At 40.4% G+C, this 17,322-nt stretch overlaps 1 protein-coding gene across 3 annotated transcripts in view; it reads right to left on the bottom strand.

Moving 5' to 3' along the window:
- Positions 1 to 17,322, bottom strand: part of LOC132874540 (retinoic acid receptor gamma-A-like) — a 61,134-nt gene that overhangs the window by 43,618 nt on the left and 194 nt on the right. Inside the window, exon 1 of one of the 3 annotated variants that reach the window (XM_060910795.1) lies at positions 11,526 to 11,585. The exons of 1 other annotated variant lie outside the window; for it this stretch is intronic. The gene's annotated coding sequence lies outside the window, so the exon portion shown is untranslated. Of the gene's footprint in view, positions 1 to 5,695; positions 5,780 to 11,525; positions 11,586 to 17,322 lie in introns of those variants that run through there. One more of the 3 variants, XM_060910796.1, reaches the window with a different exon arrangement.

Raw genomic sequence — 17,322 nt, 5'->3', positions numbered from 1 at the left:
TTTCATGACAACAACACATCTCAAAAAAGTTGGGACAAGGCCATGTTTCCCACTGTGAGACATCCCCTTTTCTCTTTACAACAGTCTGTAAACATCTGGGGACTGAGGAGACAAGTTGCTCAAGTTTAGGGATAGGAATGTTAACCCATTCTTGTCTAATGTAGGATTCTAGTTGCTCAACTGTCTTAGGTCTTTTTTGTCGTATCTTGCGTTTTATGATGCGCCAAATGTTTTCTATGGGTGAAAGATCTGGACTGCAGGCTGGCCAGTTCAGTACCCGGACCCTTCTTCTACGCAGCCATGATGCTGTAATTGATGCAGTATGTGGTTTGGCATTGTCACGTTGGAAAATGCAAGGTCTTCCCTGAAAGAGACGTCGTCTGGATGGGAGCATATGTTGCTCTAGAACCTGGATATACCTTTCAGCATTGATGGTGTCTTTCCAGATGTGTAAGCTGCCCATGCCACACGCACTAATGCAACCCCATACCATCAGAGATGCAGGCTTCTGAACTGAGCGCTGATAACAACTTGGGTCGCCCTTCTCCTCTTTAGTCCGAATGACACGGCGTCCCTGATTTCCATAAAGAACTTCAAATTTTGATTCATCTGACCACAGAACAGTTTTCCACTTTGCCACAGTCCATTTTAAATGAGCCTTGGCCCAGAGAAGACGTCTGCGCTTCTGGATCGTGTTTAGATACGGCTTCTTCTTTGAACTATAGAGTTTTAGCTGGCAACGGCGGATGGCACGGTGAATTGTGTTCACAGATAATGTTCTCTGGAAATATTCCTGAGCCCATTTTGTGATTTCCAATACAGAAGCATGCCTGTATGTGATGCAGTGCTGTCTAAGGGCCCGAAGATCACGGGCACCCAGTATGGTTTTCCGGCCTTGACCCTTACGCACAGAGATTCTTCCAGATTCTCTGAATCTTTTGATGATATTATGCACTGTAGATGATGATATGTTCAAACTCTTTGCAATTTTACACTGTCGAACTCCTTTCTGATATTGCTCCACTATTTGTCGGCGCAGAATTAGGGGGATTGGTGATCCTCTTCCCATCTTTACTTCTAAGAGCCGCTGCCACTCCAAGATGCTCTTTTTATACCCAGTCATGTTAATGACCTATTGCCAATTGACCTAATGAGTTGCAATTTGGTCCTCCAGCTGTTCCTTTTTTGTACCTTTAACTTTTCCAGCCTCTTATTGCCCCTGTCCCAACTTTTTTGAGATGTGTTGCTGTCATGAAATTTCAAATGAGCCAATATTTGGCATGAAATTTCAAAATGTCTCACTTTTGACATTTGATATGTTGTCTATGTTCTATTGTGAATACAATATCAGTTTTTGAGATTTGTAAATTATTGCATTCCATTTTTATTTACAGTTTGTACTTTGTCCCAACTTTTTTGGAATCGTGGTTGTATGAATGATTGCGGTTGATCAGTAATCAATAATCACTTTTGTTTACAGATATTTGTTTTTGTATTCAGTAAATAATTTTTCATTTTTAAATTATTGATGAACATTAACTATGAATATTAAAACACGACACTAAAAAGTTTATATTTTCACACAGGATGAGAAAAAATGACTGCAGTAACAGCAATTTACTGAAACACAAGAACACGCAGAAAACTATAACTTTAGGGGCGGCGCGTGGTGTAGTGGTTAGCATTGTTGCCTCACAGCAAGAAGGTTCTGGGTTCCAGCCCAGCAGCTGATGGGGGCCCTTCTGTGTGGAGTTTGTATGTTCTCCCCATGTCTGCGTGGGTTTCCAGAGTACAGTGTTATTTATTTAGTGTTTAACTAATGAGCATTTATATATATAACTACTATAGCTATTTCCCATTTCTCCAGACAGGCTACGCCCACAAGCAGCAACAGGAGAAGTCTATACACACCCACTTTCTGTGGATCATGGGTATTGCTGGGTTTCACGTGACGTCATATCCGCCTCATTAGTTATTCAAAACTTTAGCTGGTGGTCTACCAAAGCTCAGCTGACAAAGTGTTTGTACGGAGAAGGTCCATTGCTCGCATGAAAAATACCTTACGCTTGCGTTGTTTTAAGTTGTTCAAATCGATCAAACCGTGAAACTGAAAAGTTTCTTCAGGGTTCCCTAAGAACTAATAAAAAAGGGTGAACGAACACAGGATTTCACAAAAAGACGTGGAGAAAGGTGGCTTTTGAGCCTCTGACTGACCTCGAAGGGAGCCGAGTCGAAGCCTGTTGGAGTTTGCAGTGATCACTTGGTGAAAGGTTTGTATTTCCCTCTCAGCTCTGTTCTTAGTGTTTTCCAAGTGCTTTTCTTGCTATGTGTCATTATTTTACGGTACTTTTTTTAGTCACGAAGTGCTAAAGTCCCCAGCTGTTTCTTTGTTTCCTCCTCACGAAGTCCATATGCATGAAGGTCACGACAAAATTCTTCCCCAGCCGTACAGTCCCAATGCGCCGTGATCACTTCTCCGTCTCGTTTAACTAAGATCCAGGTCTTTAAAGGGCACATCTTGGGTAAATTCAGGAGCAAGATCAATGTTATTCTCTTATTTTATATTAAACTTTGGTCAAATATCTGTCACATTTTGCATTTTGTGCAATTTTTTTTACCTTGCGCAATACCAGAAAAATTCAGTTGAAATCAAGCCTTTTGAGGTGAATTGGTCCGCCTCTGAAAAAACTTGGCATTTGGATTTCCTGGCAAGCATTGATTTTCATGACATCGCGTGCGGGACGCCTCCCTCTGAATCCTACGTCAGCGCTGGTTTGTTTATGAGAAAACGACCTGGTAGTTTTCTGCAAATTTCTTCAACACTATCACGTAATTATTAAAATGGTTAACAGATGTATCGTAGAAGGGTGTAGCAACACTAATCATGATGGGATGAGTACTCATCGTTTTCCAAAAGACCGGACAATGAGAGAGAAATGGGAGCGCTTCGTGCGAGGCACCCGGAAAAAGCCGAGGACCAAAGCAGAGCCGAGAAAAAGACCAAGAAAATCTGCAATTCACAAGTCAACTGTTCCCAGGGTAAGAAATAAAAGAGACTATACTCTAAATTAGGTGTTCCTGTGTTTGTGTGGTACACGGATAATGTTATTTATTGACACACACAAAAGTAAACACGAACGTGCTGGGCGATAATGCACTTACTTCACATGTATCAAGGGATATACGGCAGGTCAGGGCTTGAGATCTTGGGACCTGTCAAACACATTAAATGTATATACAACCCTGCTTAGCCGATTCCATGTGTGTAGCTTATGAAATCTTTCTCCTACAGTAGCCAGTACTCTTCTAAATAAAGAAATATATAAATACATAATAGTAATTAGAAAAAAATATATGATTAATGTAACAATAGATAGATGAGCATTGATACATGAATCCATGGGTTTAGAAGCTCAGGTGACAATTCCATATTTCAATGCAAAATCGCTCGCTGCTAAACTTGGTCTACACAGGTTGTGCACTGAAACTGTGTAGGATCTCTCAGCCTGCTGACGCTTCCGCACGTGACGTCACGAATCTGGCTCCAGACTCCCTTGGGATTTTTCCAGAAGCGTTTAATTATTTTATTTTTTTCTGCTGTCGACAGATGGCCTTGGGCAAAATTACCCTTCTGGATGAGTGTGTAAAGGGACAGACTTTCATATAAAAAAAAACCCACAAAATTGGTCCAGAATATGCACTTTAAAGGGGTTTCTGATGATCTTTGTGAATGATTTAGCTGAGAGATAAGAGCCAACACAAGTGAGAATCAAACGAACTTTTGTTTGTTTAAAAGGATAGTTCGGGATTTTTGACATGAATCTGTATGGCATCCCCATCAATAGTGTCGTGCAAACACACTGACTTACCCCTGACAGCATCCTGTGAGTCCAGTTCTTGTCCAGTTTTGGTCCAGACGAAAGTAGTCCGGCAAGTTTGTTGGGGTCACGAAAGTAAAACGTTTTTCGTCTCAAAACAGTATGTGTTCAAAAGAGTGATATATTTGCATCACAAAACCGTTGCCAAATAAAAAGTCAGACCTCGAAATCGCTTGGCACTATTTTCTCTCCCTTCTTATCACTGCGCGCTGCCGCCAGGTGACAGCCACGGCTGTTTCATTCATTGTTTTAGTGATGGGAATTTCGGCTCTTTTTCGGGAGCCGGCTCTTTTGGCTCTTCTTACTATAAGGAGCCGGCTCTTTTGGCTCCCAAACAGCTCCTGAGATTTTATTTTTGATTTAATTGCTGCAATTAACTAGTTAATTACATTATTATTTATATTTTATCAATAGGATGTTTTCCATTTTATTTTTTAGTTTTTGTAGCCATTGTAAAGCTTTGTAAAGTATAGCAGTGTAACAATGTTCTAGCTATAGAAATAAAACTTACCTACCAATTAATAAATTATTTTCTCACAAACATAATGCAAAACTGTGTTATATTACCAATATAAAATACACAGAAGACATCAACTGTTTATCCTTTATGGCTTTATTTTACACTCGACCTTGAACAAAATGCCACAAACTAAATTATGAAGTATAAATCAAGCCTAAGAAACTATGAAGCAAAGTTGGAAATTATTTTAACAAACACAGAACAATGTGCAACAAAATATGTGGCACCTTGAGCGCATGCAAAAAGAGAAAAAAGTGCCGCACTCTGCTCCACCAGTAATGAGAAGCCGCTGGAACAGCAAATCTGCTCCTGTTATAATGACTGCTGTCTCGCTGTGTACCGCAGATTAATCTGGCCGTGCCAAGGCGGTTGCCGACCGAACCTGTCAATTTATGAGCGACAATTTATATCATGAGCTTTAGGAATTCACGGCAACAAAACAATGATCATGGTTGTCAAATAGACAATCATCCTTCAGCTGAGCTGAACTCTCTCTCTCTCTCTCTCTCTCTCTCTCTCTCTCTCTCTCTCTCTGAGGCACCTAAGGACAAAAAACTAATTCGGCTCCCCAACTCAGCTCCCACCGAAGAGCCGGCTCCCGTCGTTCACTTCAAAGAGCCGGCTCTTTGAACCGGATCATTCGCGACCGACACATCACTACATTGTTTACTGCTAGCAAAGTTAGCGACAACATGTCTGACTACGACGGTGAAATGTGTGCGGAGATTCAGCCACATCTTTGTTGCTACAGCCTGGATAGTCGCAAGTGCGCACCATTTTCACAAATATATTATTGTATAGGTTATAGAAGGTGATAAATTTGTCACTGTTCTTGCTCTCAAATTAGCTTGTTAGCGCCGCTGATCTGAACTCCTAATCACTGCCAAACAACGGGAAAGGTGTTGATTCCTGCGCAGATGTCAACATGACAGCGCGCAGTGATACCGAGGGAGAGAAAATAGTGCCAAGCGATTTCGAGGTCTGACTTTTTATTTGGCAACGGTTTTGTGATGCAAATATATCACTCTTTTGAACACATACTGTTTTGAGACGAAAAACGTTTTACTTTCGTGACCCCAACAAACTTGCCGGACTACTTTCGTCTGGACCAAAACTGGACAAGAACTGGACTCACAGGATGCTGTCAGGGGTAAGTCAGTGTGTTTGCACGACACTATTGATGGGGATGCCATACAGATTCATGTCAAAAATCCAGAACTATCCCTTTAAGCTTCAACTTGCAGCACTTTGTTGTAAAGACGTGAACGAAAAGCTTAAAAAAAAACAACATACTTACACGGGGAAAAACAATACAGGATTCATTCAGCAGTGACTTGATCCCGAGGTCCTTTACCCAGCCACATACAAAAAAGTTGTAAGCCTCCGTACTCTTCCACCTGTTTTGCGGTGTAGAAGGACGTCTGCAACACCAGATAGTTCGAGACGTCGGGGAACTCGACTGAAGGGTAATTTTTTCGAGATCGTATGACAAATCCTTCTTCCCCAGACTGTAGGGGTCGATTCCATTGCACACAGCAATCTTTTGAATATATCTAAAACCAGCAGTGGCTTCTAGATTACGAGCGTACTCTGATAAGTTATCACTAGTTGTTTGCACTACGGCAGCCGTTTAGACCACCAGCTACTTCACTTCCAGTGAAACCGCTAAGAAAAGTCACATGACTGAAACCCAGGAATTCTGTAGCTGCTAAGAAACTGGCTGTGCTGCAGTGCACTGTGGGATATCAGGAGCATGCTGATTATTCTTCAGTCTGCTTTGAGATACAATAGTTGAAGTGGAACAGCTCTTTAAACGTGTTTTCCGATTAACGTGTTCTGTTTTCACTTTTCTTCATCTGTTTTTATTTCAGATGTTGCAGTGCATTGTGGAATTTATTCCTCCGCTGCTTTAATGTCGGAAAGAACACGACTGTGCAAGCGATTACTCATTAATTACTAACACACTGGACCTCAGATGAAAAGAAGTGCTGTGTGTGTGTGTGTGTGTGTGTGTGTGTGTGTGTGTGTGTGTGTGTGTGTGTGTGTGTGTGTGTTGCAGGTCCCAGAAGCATATAAAAATAAGGTTTATTTCTTCCAATAAAATTTAGAAATAATGAGTGGCCATACCAGGAAGTCTGCTGTACCTTTTCATACACACACACACACACACACACACAGGAGCAGACTGTGCATTAATATTGCTATAATCTACACACACAATATGTTCATGTACCAACACTCCCTATCCCTTACTTGCTTTTCCCTACACCCTATTCACTACCCATCCTGTACTCCCTCTCCCTCACCTGGACTCTCTTCAGCCCGACGCAGTGCACGACTCTAGGGAACGTTTTTAAAAGTTTGCCAAGAGTAAACTTCACTTAAATTCAAGGTTGAATTTTTCTCATGTTTTTGGAGTGAGGTTAAGCAAATGAACCACAGCAACATTTTTATAACCCTTTTTACTGAGGGTGCCAGTAATTCTGGAGCTCACTGTGGATATACAATGAGCTCCATAATTATTGGCACCGCTTGTTAAGATTAGTGAAAAGGGTTCCAAAAAATCCACCTTTTGGTGAAGTCACTTCATCTCACACTGAAAAAATGAGAAAAATCCAACCTTTAATTGAAATAAATTTGTTCAGAGAAAAACAAATCCCTGATCAAGAAATATATTTTCAACAAAAACACATGTGCCACTACTGTATTATTGGCACCCTGATAATGGAAATGATGGTGAACACACTGTACCTGAAGCGTGTTTCCATTTAAATTGAACATGTTTGAGTTGATTGGAGTGTGTAGGAACTTTCAAGCTGTAATCCACGACTTCCTGATGAACTGGGGAACAAATATGAGGCGACACAGAGGCCAAATTCCCTCAACATCAACATGGGAAAGATAAGAGACACACAAACCCAATGAGGGAGAAGGGTGTTGACCTTCATCAGTCAGGGAAAGGGGAATAAAAATATCTGCTCGCCTGAAAATGTCCATTTCTACTGTTAGGGCAAAAATAAAAAGTGGACACCCCACGTACAGTGAGGAGGGTAAGAGAGGCAAAAAATCCCCAAGAGTCACTTTGGTGAATTACAAGAAAAAGTAAAATCTTGGGGTTTCCGAGTCTCCAAAACCCCCATCAGACTCCACCTCCATACCAACAGAATATTTGCAAGGTTCCAGAAAAAAAGCCTTTTCTGTCAGTTAACCACAAACGTAAGCACCAAGTTTGTGAAACACAACAACAATTTTGACTGGAACCGTGTTCTCTGGTCTGATGGAACAAAAATTGAGCTTTTTTTTCCCAATAAACACTCGCGGTGGGTAAAAAGAAGGATGGCTATAATGAGCAGAACCCGATCCCAACTGTAAAATATGGTGGAGATTCTGTGATGTTTTGGGAATGTTTTTCCTCATAACCTTGTTAGAGTCCATGGCATCACAGACTCCATGAAATACCAGGACAGTTTAAATCAGAACCTAGCTCCTCTGACAGGAAACTAAAACTGGGCCGTCACTGGATCTTCCAGCAGGACAATGAGCCGATGTCCAAATCAACACAGAAACGGTTCACTGAGCACAGAATCGAGCTTCTGCCCTGAACATCTCAGTCCCCTGAGCTGAACCCCAGTGAAAACCTGTGGGTGGAGCTGAAGAGGAGAGAACACAAGAGAGGCTTGAGGCCCCTGGATGATCTGGAGAGATTGTGTAAAGAGGAACGGGCTCAATGCCCCGCTCTGGATCTCCAACCGTATAAACTGTTATAGGAGAGACTCAGAGCTGTTTGTCTCAATGAGGGATTCGTTTATCTCTGAATAAATTTATTTTGATTAAAGGTGGATTTTTCCTAACCCTTCTTACTAATCCTTACAAGAGGTGCCAATAATTGTGGAGTGCACTGTAGATGCTGTCTCTCTCCCTCTCACACACACACACACACTCTTCAAGTTGTGAGTACTCAGACCTGGAGGCAGACTGAAAGAGTTTTAACGCCTCAACTCTTTTCCACGTCCCTTTGTTACTCACTCGCGCACTTTTTTAAACGAAAACCTTTAAAGAAAATGTTTCGCTTTCACTAAATCTGGACCCGAGGTCATGTTTTAGAACTTCACAAATGTGAACGTGGTACGCTGTGAGCTCATACAGGTTCATCGCCGATGCATAATGTCTTAAAATCTTGGGTTTTTTTTCACACACAGATGTGGCTGCAGTACAGCTGTGTTATTGCTCACGGCCAGGTGTGCTGTTACGTTTCCCAGCGTGGCCATTTGATATTCCTGCTGTGAGTCAGAACGGAAGGTGTTTTGTGAGGACGTCAGTGTAATTAACTCTTCATATACATTAAAAAAAAACCTGAAGCCGTGCTTCGTCCATGTGGCTCAGAGTGTGTCGACGTTTCCAGTGACACATTTTTAATGAAATTTTAGGGGTTGAAAGTTGAGGTTACATCCCTTCATTAATAGGGAATTCCAGAGGGAACATATTGTGTGTTTCTGCTGAGATTCTGGAAATTTCTGAGCAAATACCAAGGGGGATGTCGCTATAACGTAACCATGCGTTCATGCCAGCAGTGACGTGCGACAAATCATCAGGCAGTGGTTTATTTTGAGTAAAGAGGCGGAGCAACTGTGATGTATTTTTTGGTTCCACATACTCACAATTCCTGATCTAGAACCCACTTGCTATGATTGTCATGTCAAACACAGCAACCTACATTTCTTTAGTTTGTATCTCTGACGGGAACGCGTAAACGTTCCCTATAAACAGAAGTTCTACAAAGAACCCAACTCAAAGGCCATATGTTGAGTATTTAATTTAATGAGACATCTCGGCACAGTTAAGCGTTTCTCAGTTTGTCTTTCTGGATCAACTTGGAAAGGTTCTAGGTAGACAGTAGAATGTCTCTCGATCAGACAGAGTTCCAAGTAGATAGCTTTAACTACCTGAAGACTATTTGAGGAACCCAATATCTTTAAAAGTGCAGCTACTCAGCAAGAGGATCCCAGCTGTCATGGGTTCCAGAATTGTTAGTCGGAACCCTTTAAAAAGAGTCTTTACCTTTTACAGCCTCTACATCAGTAAAACATACAGCACCGTGAACCCTTAACCATCCAAAGAACCTGAAAGGAACCTTTTTTTTGTAAAATTGGCTGTCATAAACAAACAGTATTGTCATGGAAAATTCCAGCGGTGATGTAATGCGTGTGTGCGACAAGGTTCTGGAATTTTCTGAACAGATAACAAGCAGTCGTGAGTAGAGTATAACCCTGTAACATTCTTCTGCGTTCAGAAAGACAGCAATGTGATGTGACAAAGCAGCCAGGAGTCGTTCATTTCCATAAGAGCTGGATGTTTCCTGCAACAGGAGGCGGAGCCTAGGATCCATATATTCGTTCAGTCAGCGAGACTCGCTCTGCTGCTACAAGCTTTACAATCTCGGTGCTACGCGCCTCGTCACCTATCAGCTCATGTACGACTCAATGTCATGGAATAAGTGTTCATTATTTTCACTAACGCAACATCACCTGGAGGCTGTACTTCTCGTTAGCGATGAATTCCTGTGCTTTATGTTTAAAATGTTTTATTTCTAAAGCTCTGTTTGCAGCCTGGGGCGGCACGGTGGTGTAGTGGTTATCGCTGTCGCCTCACAGCAAGAAGGTCTGGGTTTGAGCCCCGTGGCCGGCGAGGGCCTTTCTGTGTGGAGTTTGCATGTTCTCCCCGTGGGTTTCCTCCGGGTGCTCCGGTTTCCCCCACAGTCCAAAGACATGCAGGTTAGGTTAACTGGTGACTCTAAATTGAGCGTAGGTGTGAATGTGAGTGTGAATGGTTGTCTGTGTCTATGTGTCAGCCCTGTGATGACCTGGCGACTTGTCCAGGGTGAACCCCGCCTTTCACCCGTAGTCAGCTGGGATAGGATCCAGCCCGCCTGCGACCCTGTAGAAGGATAAAGCGGCTACAGATAATGTGAATGTAATGTGTTTGCAGCCTGTTTTGCTATGAATATTAATCGCAAAATGCCTCCAGATGGCTGTTCTTTAGTGTCGCTGGTTCATTAGAGCAACAACATACACCAGCATTACAGGGACTTGTTTATTGAGTATGAGTAAATATTTCATATGCTTCAAATAATGCTTCAAATCAGATACTTTTTTCTTGTACACTATTTTATTCAGTGTTTATTATTTTTATAAATGAACACGATATCAGAGTGGTAGCTGATCTCTGTATCAGTATAGATGTAGCACCAGTGAAAATTCACTATTTTTGATCATTATTGTGACACTAATGGAACACGTGTGAAACTTTATATGATAGCATTCATTCCATTTTCCCCCCTAAGGGTGCACAAACTTTTGCATTCCACTGTATATTGATTTATAATTTATGATTGCTGTTATTTTTATTATGACACAATCTCTGAGAAACTTTATTGGTTGAATGTTTATGTTTCTTCATGTCCTTTATAAACGACGGAACCTGGGAGACGGATAATCGATGATGTCATACAGTGGAAAGGTGGAGAGACAAACAGTGCTTTCAGCCAGGTGTGAGAGAAAGGAACCTTTTACACTCACTAATGACTTCAGTTTTACACATTTCAGTCCAACAGGAATGACACAGTGAAACTCGGCTATAAAACACACACACACACACACACACACACACACACACACACACACACACACACACATCTGGAAAAGTCTGAGCTCAGGGCAAATAGTCATACTGACAAAATAAGAGCAGTAAATCAGGGCTTTTAAGGAGGGTACGAACTTTACAATAAAGGACGTGGTGCGCGCACACACACACACACACACACACACACACACACTTTTATAAGGACCAGTCAGAAGTCTCTATACAAGGTGAAACCTGTCCCATATTTCCATAAATATAGGGCCGTAATTACTGGTCCTCACAAAAAGCTCAAAACCCAAACACACATGTTCCAGGCAAAGAGTTCTACACCGTTCTAGGTACTATGTAGAACCACTTCTACTTGAAGAACCCTTTAAAAGATATCACTGTTCCTTTCTGCACCAAAGTTTTTTTTTTTTTTCCCTTTTTAAATCTTGTTGATGAGCTACAATTTCTGGAACCACAGGGTTCTGACAGCTAGAACTTACTTCCTCAAAGGGTTCCTCAGCGTGTTCCTCTAATGGAAACCCCTAAAGGTTCCGTGATGATCCCTGGACACAGCATTTAGAAAGAACACTTTCAGAAGAGGTTTGAGTTAGAACTCGTTTGTAAACTCCTAGAAATCTCTTGATGTTCTAAGAAGAACCTTAATCAAAGGTCACAGTGCAGAGATAAACAGTTGTTTTAACATCTTCGATCACTTGAGGGTTTCTCAGTTTGCATCTCTGTCAAGATTTTAACTAGAACCCTACAACAAAGGGTTCCAAGTAGATACCAAACTTTTAAATACTAAAGAACCCTTGAGGAACCCGTATTGTCTAAGAGTGTAGCAAGCTGTCCAGGGTTCCATGAACTGTGGAATTTTCAGCTCAGACACTTTGGGACTTTATGGAACATGGAAAGTTTGTGCAAGACAAAAAAAAAAGCCCCCCAAAAAATTTCAAAAAATTTATATTTACACTTAACTTTGTGGATTTTAATGGAATTTCAGCTTCTTTCTTTTTATTTGCTTTGAAAAATAAAAAGTATCAACATTTAGCGAGGCTGAATTTCAGCTCTGATTAATGAACACACTTAAAAATGGAACACAAAACTTTTTTTCTTAAAAAAAAAAACCCACCAGGTTTATGATTCAGTCAGCTCTGATGCACAATAACTCCAATTTATGAAGGTCGTTATGTCGTAAAAGTGGCTCAAACGTGTGTGTAAATATCTTTAAGTGGAGCGACGGGTGCTGTGTACGATACGTGTTTAATCAGATGTAACATAACGGCTCTTTTTAAGAGAAAGAACAGACAAAGGAGAGGGGAAAAACGTTTAAAACGTCATCACGTGGTCTGGTTAGGGGTCTAAGTGGAGATTTAGTGAATTTATATCATGGTGAAGTGTGTGTTGGTGTTGGAGAAGGAGAAGGATTTCTTTTCATGGACGACGCCATCATGTGACCCTCTTGCTGTAAACAATCTAACAATCCTAACGTTCTGTTCACAACCAGAACAAACGGAAACATTTCCACAAACATGACGACAAGCGTCACTCCGACTGATGACGATTAAAAACATACGTCATTCTCTCGCCTTCTCGTGAAAAGTCATGCTGCTGTTTGTAAATAATTAATAATTGAATCTCTTAATATTTATCAGACTCATAATGATGTCAGTAAATGTGGAACCTGTCGGATGTCCTTTCAAAACAGCCGAATATTCTGAAAAATCAAAAACCTCTGATGAAAAACATTTTAAAAATGTTCCTGTCAATAATACGTATACTTTGACCTTTCTACTCAAAACAAATATGAACACATTATGAATGTTTTTAACAAAATGTTACAGAAATATTTGTATTTTATTATCTTCTCGTGTTTAGCCATGCCTTCACAAAACCTTTTGTGAAAATGGGTTTCTAACATCACACAACTGCTTCCATGCGAGTCACTAACGCGTTATCTTACTAGCTGTTTTAATTTTAGCCTGAAAATGTTGGTCTGGTTTTTCATTTTGGTTTCTTAAAAAAAACAGAAAGAAAATGATACCATTTTTTCTAATGGAAGATTATGTGACATCACCTTGAATTAGCCATTAGGAGACATTCTGGGCGGGGCTTCAGTTTTGCCCATCAATATCTAACCTGATGGAATAATCACGGATTTTTTGTTTGGGGTTTTTGTTTAAGTTCATACAAAAAGCAGTAAGCCATAACTCCGCCCCTAATCTTAACTTCTGCAACTTTTCATACAAATCGAGTTGCGTGAATTGGGCAAACTTGTTAGCGTTCATCCACGTTACATTTCACACACATTTACCTTCAGGAGACGAATTAAGCAGACGACATATTAGCACTGTAGATAATTATAATCAAATATTTTATGTATAAAATGTAAACAAAATTTTAAACTCCTGCTCAAAATGATTTGAAAGAAGGAGACTGCATGGATGAATTTATATTGATATATAATTTGATATCTAATTTATATTTATATATTATATTGATAAGGCAACTAATCAAATTAATTTATCATCATAATGCATTTCATCATCTCCAGTCATTTTTAAACACACACTCACCAGCCACTTTAATAGGAACGTGTTATTGATTCTAAGATCCCTGTTCTTGGCTGCAGGAGTGGAACCCAACGTGTTCTTCTGTCTGCTGTTGCATGCTGAGATGCTTTTCTGCTCACCACGGTTGTAAAGAGTGATTATATGAGTTACTATATCCTTCCTGGCAAAAAAAAACTTGAACCAATCTGTCCATTTCCCTCTGACCCTCTCTTATCAACAAGGCGTTTGTTTCCACCCACAGAACTGTCGCTCACTCACTCAGTGTTTTTTGTTTTCTGCACCATTCTGTGTAAACTCTAGAGACTGTTGTGTGTGAAAACCCCAGGAGATCAGCAGCTTCTGAAATACTCAAACCAGTCCATCTGGATCAAACCAACACCCATACCACAGTGAGAGAAAGTCACACTTTGAGATCACAGTGTTTCCCGTTCTGATGTTTGAACATTGTGAGCGTTAAGGGTAGTATCTCACTGGGCTGTGACAGCTTGTGACAAATTGCGAACAACATTCGCAGGAGAGTTTCAAAAGCGTCTTGAAACATTCGCGGGGCTTCTCAATTTCCTCGCATGAGTCGCAAAGTGTCGCTCCTTCATCGCTGAAATTTTGAACATGTTCAAAAAATTTGTGCGACAAAATTTCTCTCAGAATAGCCGCAAATGGGTCGCTGGTGTCGCAAAGCCATCGCGAACCCTTCTCAAGTCAGTTTCCGTGAGGCTTCCTCTACTTCCCTGCCTGCCGAGGGAAAGCCGGGCTGCGACAGCCTGCGACTAGTTGGAGACGCAACAATTGCTGTAAAATATTCGAATATCAATTCAGTGTGATTCCAAGTGAAAATTGTCGCTAATTCACATATTTTATCACAATTGTTGTGTCTCCAACTAGTCGCAGGCTGTCGCAGCCCAGTGAGATACTGGCTTAACTGAAGCTCTTGATTTGCATCTGTGGGATTTGATGCATCGTGCTGCTGTCGAGGGATCGGCTGATTACAGAACTGCATCAAACAGCAGCAGGTGGGTGTAGGGGTGTTCTTAATAAAATGGCTGGTGAGTGTACGTTTGCACAGCAACATTGATAAAACCTTTTAAATAAAAATAAAAAAATAATCTCTTCAGCAGCGGCACGGTGGTGTAGTGGTTAGCGCTGTCGCCTCACAGCAAGAAGGTCCTGGGTTCGAGCCCGTTGGCCGGTGAGGGCCTTTCTGTGCGGAGTTTGCATGTTCTCCCCGTGTCCGCGTGGGTTTCCTCCGGGTGCTCCGGTTTCCCCCACAGTCCAAAGACATGCAGGTTAGGTTAACTGGTGACTCTAAATTGAGCGTAGGTGTGAATGTGAGTGTGAATGGTTGTCTGTGTCTATGTGTCAGCCCTGTGATGACCTGGCGACTTGTCCAGGGTGAACCCCGCCTTTCACCCGTAGTCAGCTGGGATAGGCTCCAGCTCGCCTGCGACCCTGTAGAACAGGATAAAGCGGCTACAGATAATGAGATGAGATGAGATAAAAACACAAGTTGTTTTGTGAGGACTGTGTGATTGTGAGGACCTTTGACTCTAAAGTATCATTGGTCCTCATTTATCAAGCTGGATATGAATGAATTTATTCATAAATCATTCGCAGGAGCATTTACACAATGCTCATGTGCTATGTTTCACTCCTGAGTTTGCATAAAATTTGTGTTATTTGGGGACTCACGAATATGACCCTCGATTGGTCGGCTTCGAATCGTATAATTGTCGATGAGTTGCTGTGATTTTGTATAAAGATTACGCTGTCAAGTTTAAATCAATTCTTTCTATCAGTTACACATGAATTAAGATCAACCGTTCAAGTAGAGCAAAAGTAATGGGATGCTGTAATAGGAGGAGGAGTTAGTGTGTGTCTACAGTGGCTGAGCTGCGTTACTGGAAGATTTAACGCAAGTTATGCTTGGAGGCACTCTTTCAACGCTGTTGTTTTCAGCTCCTCTTTGCCTTTTATGGAGTTTTGTGGGTGGGACTAATTGTATTTCATCTGTGTCATGGACAGGTTTGGTAATTTATGGTTGATTTGTGTTTTATCACCATGCACACGTGATTATAAAGAAAACGTATACTGTAAATTAACTCTGCCCACTATTAGCCAGAAGGTCATGTGACTGTAGTGTGAACAGACGAGTCAGATGCGTTTTTTAAAATTGTATTTTACTATTCAGCAGAACATACAGAAGAATTTTGGCTATAAATTTGTCTGAAAACGTTTTGTTTGTGATGATGTCATTATTACAGAAAAACAGGAAAGAAATTAGTTTCACTGTCGCTGAGTGTAATCTGCATTATTTCTTTATGCACTTAGAGTAAAATGTGTAATATTGCTATTTAAACTGAAATAAAAATACTTTATTATTATTATTATTATTATTATTATTATTATTATTATTTACACTTGCCTTTCACCACTCTGCAGTCTACACCAGTGTCACCTCACACCTTTACACACCTGATCCAGGTGTTTGTTGTCCTTGATGGTGTTCAGGGCACTGTGGAGCGAGGGAGCGGTTTTGGAAAAAGCCGTCTAGACGGACATGACAGATTTATAAATGAGTTTATTCACAGCATGTTCAGTGTGTGACAGGTTTTATCAGTGCCTTCATTCGTGTTTTTTCTCCTTTATTCCTCCCTCATGCTATTTACAGACGTGTAAATAACTGGTTTAAACACGGCCTGTAATAACAGCTTTAAAAAGCCTAAACAACTTTCATACATTCAGTTTAAAATTATTAATTAACTTTCATTCTCATTCTTAATGTCATTTTTTTGGGGATTAAATTGTATTACTGCATTTAATCTGTGTTTATTTTATAATATGATTTACACCTGCTATACTTCGGTAATAATTTAACTCCTTTAAATGATGCATAATTTGTATTTAGGTGTGTGTATACATGCATAAGTCCATCAAACACACACACACACACACACACACACACACAGTAAATGAACACATTCTCTCATAGCACACACAGACAAACAGGTCCAATAAGGAAGCAGAAAGCAGACAATCTCACAGGATATCCTCAATATGCAAATTAGCTCATTTTAATATTTCCATTATGTGTATGTATGTTGTCAATTGTTCTTCTTATGGGTATTTCCTACTTTTATATGTTTACACCTGAATTAAAAATAAACTAGATAATAATAATAATAATAATAATAATAATAATAATAATAATAATATGGCTGGAAAATGGTGAATAAAATGACATCACAGTTCTTCATCTGAATATTTAAATCATGAATTTTACTGAGTGTTATTGTTTTAAATGAAAGTACAATGGATGTTGTGTTCATCAGGGCCAAGCTGAACTAACAATGCAGATTTCCCTGGTTTTCTTCGTACTCACGTGTGAAGTGTGTTCATTTACATTTAGCCACGCCCACAAAACTCACAACAATAATAAAGTGTGATCTGACCTCAGCTGTGTGTTTAAATATTTAAATTTCAGATGCATGTCTGACTGTTCAGGCAGCTCACTTACCTCAAATAATAATGCTAATCATGCTAATATGCTAATCATGCTAATCTGATGGATAGAATTTCACCAAAACACCAAACAAAACTCTATTTTCATCATCTTTGAGGTTTTACTGAGAAACGAGAGATGAAGGAAAATGAGTAAAATTGAATAAATGTGTTTTTTCCACAACGTACTGTATGTCTGTCTGTCTGTCTGTCTGTCTGTCTGCACTTA

The sequence above is a fragment of the Neoarius graeffei genome, chromosome 26, assembly GCF_027579695.1.
Source record: "Neoarius graeffei isolate fNeoGra1 chromosome 26, fNeoGra1.pri, whole genome shotgun sequence".
NCBI lineage: Eukaryota > Metazoa > Chordata > Actinopteri > Siluriformes > Ariidae > Neoarius > Neoarius graeffei.
The sequence above is the reverse complement of the archived record's forward strand: the minus strand, read 5'-3'. Positions and strand labels throughout refer to the sequence as shown.